The sequence below is a fragment of the Lethenteron reissneri genome, chromosome 18 (genome assembly GCF_015708825.2).
Source record: "Lethenteron reissneri isolate LAM-NWPU_2019-01 chromosome 18, ASM1570882v1, whole genome shotgun sequence".
NCBI classification, from domain to species: Eukaryota; Metazoa; Chordata; class Hyperoartia; order Petromyzontiformes; family Petromyzontidae; genus Lethenteron; species Lethenteron reissneri.
In genome coordinates, this window is record NC_083796.1 from 1,588,671 (window position 1) to 1,594,670 (window position 6,000).

Below are 6,000 nucleotides of genomic sequence, written 5' to 3' on the forward strand. Positions count from 1 at the left end.
CGAGCCCGGCCACCCGAGTTCGATTACCCACTCACCCTCACGTCCCAACACCCAGTGACGATTATCTGAACCGGTCATGGGCCTCCCCGAGGTCTTCTCAGCCTCAAATGAGTACCTGATGCGGTGTGTAGTAAACACCGACACTCAGGGAGACAAAGACGGCCGGACGTGGTGCTGGCCACTCAGCCCGCCGTCTGCCTTACCGGCATTCATAGGTGCTGCTACATGCTAACAGCACTTGCCTCAACAGGCTGTTCAGATCTATACGGGGGACCTTTATCTTTGTGTATTTGGGGAAGGCGAATGCGGTCTGGGGTGCATTTGTTTACACGTCCCATCAGCCACACGGGCCCTCTGGGGAGCGTGCAGACTAATGTCAGCGGCGTTGCTTCAACACAAGCAGCACCAGCTCCCGGGGGTGCAGGAATGGACCACTGAAGAGGCTCGGTGGCCGTGGCAGTAGCGAGAGCGGAGCGACTGGCAGTGCAGCCACAAAGTCTTTGTGTGTTTCTCATTCATGTTTTTATAATCTCACAGAGCGTCTAACATCAGTTTACTCCACCAACTCCATTGCTCCTCGCTAGGCACGTGATGGCTATTTGCTTTTCATCGCTAATTGGCATTCCTCCTCGAAGACACACCCACTCACCTGCTCACCCGCCTGCTCACCCGCTCACTCACTCACCCACTCACCTGCTCACCCACCTGCTCACCCACTCACTCACCCACTCACCACTGGTGTATCCATCAACCGCATCAGAACATCAACAGGCAAATGTATGAACTTATCTTCGTAAATGGAGAATGGAAGACGAGCCACAGTAGTGCGACTGTGACCATGCAACCCAACGACGGCCCGCACATTAATCCCACTGTGGTCTGCGCTCCTTCCACGGAGGAGGAGGAACAGCGACACGACACGAAGTCTCTCTGGTGAAGCCCTCTCGTCGTGGCCTGAAGCAGCATCAGACCTCGACATAGGCATGGACCTCCTTGAACATCATCGCTGCAATGCTCAAGCATAAACAGCTAATTGCTTGCTGCACCTTCATGTGAAGTTGCTGCCGGTGCTGCTTCGGCTGACGCAGCAGGAGCAGCAGCTCCTGCAGCAGTATGAGCAGCATCTGCTTTTTGTCGTCAGCACGAAGCTGCTGCCAGGCAGGATGGTGGCCGTCGGCAAATGAGGGATGGAGGAGGTAGTCGGCGTTGCTCGGCAGTGGTTCATATATTTGTGTTCAATGAAGACTGAGAAGAGACTGAAGTTGTAACTCTGAAAAAAAAACAAAATTCACCGCAGAGATAGAGGGGGCAGCGGGGGGAGGGGGGCAGCGGGGGGAGGGGGGCAGCGGGGGGGGGGGCACCCACCCAGGCGGGGGGCGTGGGGGGGCGGGGGAGGAGGGAGGGGGGTCTTGCGTAACCGAGTCACCTGCGCGCGGGATGAGTGTGCACATTCACCACGGGGTACAGTGCGCACGCGTGCGTGTGCGTGGGTGAGTGTGATTGGGTGAGTGTGGGTGGGTGAGTGTGGGTGGGTGAGTGTGCGTGGGTGAGTGTGGGGGGGGGGTGAGTGTGCGTGGTTGGGTGTGCGTGGGTGAGGGTGGGTGAGTGTGCGTGGGTGAGGGTGGGTAGGTGAGTGTGCGTGAGTGAGTGTGATTGGGTGAGTGTGGGTGGGTGAGTGTGGGTGGGTGAGTGTGCGTGGGTGAGTGTGGGTGGGTGAGTGTGCGTGGGTGAGTGTGGGTGGGTGAGTTTGCGTGAGTGAGTGTGCGTGGGTGAGTGTGGGTGGGTGAGTGTGGGTGGGTGAGTGTGGGTGGGTGTTGCAAGTGTGTGATGGGGAGCGGTAGTGTAGTGGTTTGCGCGCTGCGCTACGAACCAACACCTGTGACGATTATCTGAACCGGTGCTGGGCCTCCCCTAGGTAGACTCAGCCTCAAATGAGTACCTGGAGCGGTGTGTAAACATTAGCATTGGGAATACAAAGGTGCTGGGAGTGATCCTGGCCATCTACCCCTTGGTGTAACGTGCCTTGCTCATATCACTTCCCCTAACAGTCTGTTAATGCCTACACGGGTGACCTTTGCCTGTGTGTGTGTGAGGTTCTGGAGAACATGCAGGCGCGATTGGGAGTGAGAGAGTTCATGGGCGAATCACAACCGCTCCCCACTAGACACACAGAGATCCCCAATTGCCCCCTCCCTCCTTATAGCCTCAACAGACTGTTGGGGCAAGTGCTGCTAGCGAGCAACTATGAAGGCCATCACGGGACACGAGGGTGGGTGGCCATCACCACGCCTTTGTCTCCCCAGTGGAGATGCTTTACACACCGCACCAGGTACTCATTTGACGCGCTGCGTGCAGTGCCAACCCCTACAGGATAGGGTGCCGGCCTCGGAACGGGGTTTCAAGGGGCCATGGCACTCTGGTTGACCCCGGAGGGCACGTAACCGGAGGTGTCTACCCGATGACCCCCAAAGGGGGGCTGGAGTGACCACGTGTCGAGTTTGGAGATCATCCTGGAGGATTCCAGGAGGGGGTCGTGGCGAGGTTTCGGAGCGAGCCCCGCCACACTGGAGATACGAGCCGGGCCCCCGTGAGGCCGGCTTCTGTTGTGATCCTCAAGGCTCCACGCGCTACGGCCGAAGACAAGTCACCAATACGGCACCCAAGCTGGGGTCCCGTCCATCGTAGCTACTCCCAGTGCAGTTGGTGGAGTTAGCCTGGTGGTCCACCACCGTAGGTTCTTAACTGGTGAAGGGGCAGTTACCCGTTTGTGTTGGTGTGTTGGTATTAATCAATGCGTTGCCTCCAAGAGAACGTCTGAGCCTCCGTTTGAGCCCACTACACATACACACACACGCACACACACATACACACACATGCACTCACATATATACACACGCACACAAACACGCACACACGCACTCACATACACATACACGCACACACATACATACACATACGCACACACGCGCACGCTCACCACGCAACATTAACACAACATTTCCTCTCTCAGTCTTAATCTCGCCATCATCTCGGCCCCGCTGATCTCCCGCAGAACCGGTTCGGATCCGGTTTGGCGACACGCCTCGCACCGCCCCCAACCTTGGCACGGAGAGCGATAACCCCTGAACCACCGCGGATTCCGGTTGCCAAAACCGGTAACTTAAAAACCGGTAACCGAATGGAAAACCGCTCCCCACCGCCACCTCCTCCCCGATAACAGCCGGGTTACCACGTCCTGCCTTCCGTAATAAACATTATGGAAAGAATGATAAACGGAGGGAGATGCCAATGTGTGAAAGGTGAGCAGCAGCAGCACCTCCCCCCCCCCCCCTGGATCAGAGGGATTCGCCGGTTGTGTTCCATCTCCCGGCGCGGCAGCCGCAACATTGAGAAGCGATTTTCTGAAATCCCGCACCTCCACCCCGCCTCTCTCCCTCTGCGGGCACCCAGCAGAAGAAGCACGTCGCGAGCTGCAGCAGCAGCAGCAGCGGCCCCATGCAGTGCCACATCGCCTTCGTGAATGGGAAGATTAAAGACGCGAGCCACAGTGGGTGCGACTGTGGCCATGCAGCAACCCACAGAGACACACAGAGATGCATACGCGTACAGATACATAGAGTTACATAGTTACGTAGAGATACACAGAGTTACATAAAATTACGTAGAGATACATAGAGTTACACACAGGGGCGGTTTCTTCATTAGGGCGATTGGGCGACGCACCACCAATGTCATTCAACCACAGAGTCACGCTAGCCGTCACTGTGCCTCTGGATATAGTCCAATCAGCGTCATGTCACGTTCTGTGGAGTACCGCCTCTTTTTGGGCGATTTCACTCCGGCTGAGAATCGCCCAGAGTGGTCCCATAGACTTACATTCAAAGATGTTTTTTTTCGAATGGGGGGCGCTGCAATGCATTCTCTATGGCTTCCGGGAGGGCTCGCACTAACGTGCTTACGTCATCATACGTAAGCACGTTGCATCCAACAATATTATTTGTCGCCACCTAGTGGAATCTTTAATAAAAGAAACTTGAGTGGATTGTATTAATAGTGAGTATAGAAACAAACAAGATGTATTGTAAGAGTCACTTTATTTTTCATTAATATTAAAGAAGTGAAGTTGCCTTTACATGCTTAAGATGTTAATTTATCCTTTGCATGGGTGGACCTTATCCTTATAAATCATCCAGACATTTGCCCCCCCTGAGAGATTTTGCAGGAGCCGCCACTGGTTACACAGTTACATAGAGTTACATAGAGTTATGTAGAGATACACAGAGTTACACAAAGTTACATAGAGTTACACAGAGTTACACAGAGTTACATAGAGATGCATAGAGGTACAGAGTTACAGAGATACAGAGTTACATAGAGTTACGTAGAGTTACATAGATATTCTTTGGTTCTTTCGGTAAAGTCACGTAGATAGAAATACAATAATAAAAAGAAAGTTTATTAAAAAATAATAAAAATACAATAAAAGCACGAATGTAGACTGTAGCCTGGTTCTTAATCGGAGTGAGTGTACTGGCAGTCTATAATGTAGACTGTAGCAATTGTTATTAAGCTGGGTGAGTGTACTGGCAGTCTATAATGTAGACTGTAGCCTAGTTCTTAACCTCAGTGAGCATACTGGCAGTCTATAATGTAGACTGTAGCAATTGTTATTAAGCTGGGTGAGTGTACTGGCAGTCTATAATGTAGACTGTAGCCTAGTTCTTAACCTCAGTGAGCATACTGGCATTCTATAATGTAGACTGTAGCATGGTTCTTAACCTTGGTGAGTGTACTGGCAGTCTATAATGTAGACTGTAGCCTGGTTCTTAACCTTGGTGAGTGTACTGGCAGTCTATAATGTAGACTGTAGCCTGGTTATTAAGCTGAGTGAGTGTACTGGCAGTCTATAAGGTAGACTGTAGCCTGGTTATTAACCTTGGTGAGTGTACTGGCAGTCTATAATGTAGACTGTAGCCTGGGTTTTCAGCTGGTGAGCGTATTGGCAGTCTATAATGTAGACTGTAGCAATGGTTATTAAACTGAGTGAGCGCACTGGCAGTCTATAATGTAGACTGTAGCAATGGTTATTAAACTGAGTGAGCGCACTGGCAGTCTATAATGTAGGCTTATTCTGGTTCTTTCAGTAATATAAATTAAATTAAAATAGCACGACGTTTCGATGCAACACAAGCGGTCGTCATCAGGAAAAGGGGGGTTAGCCTCTAAAGGCAAACTGTTTATAGAAGTTCAGGGATAGGCGTAGCCCAAGTGAGTCAGCAGAATGGGCGGGGCAGCTAATGTTAATGTAGGAGAAGACCCCGACACCGGCAGTAGGTCTACACCAATCAAAGGGCCACCAGGCAATCAACCCCGACACCAGCCATGATTGCCTGGTTTGCCTTGGGAGGCTAACCCCCCTTTTCCTGATGACGACTGCTTGTCTTGCGATCGAAACGTCGTGGGTTTTGTTTTTCATTTGTATTCTTATTTTAATTTTATTTTTTATTACTGAAAGAACCAGAATAAGTCTACATTATAGACTGCCAGTGCGCTCACCGAGGTTAAGAACCAGGCTACAGTCTACATTAGAGATTGCCAGTGCACTCACTCCGATTAAGAATCAGGCTACAGTCTAAATTAGTGGTTTTTTGGTTAATTTTTATTCACTTTATTTTTTATTATAATTTTTATATCTACGTGACTTTACCGAAAGATCCAAAGAGTTACATAGAGATGCATAGAGTTACATAGAAATGCATAGAGATACACAATTACACAGAGATACATAGAGAAACATAGCATTACACAGAATTACATAGAGTTACACAGAGTTACACAGAGTTACACAGAGATACGTAGAGATACATCGTCGGCTGGTTCTTCGCTTGCGAAGATCATGGAGGAATATGAGGTTCATGCGGTTGGCAGGAGGACGTGTCCGTGGTGGTCGTCTTTCTGCGCCTCCGTTTTTCTGTTTAAGCGTCGTGCCTCGTTCGCTCT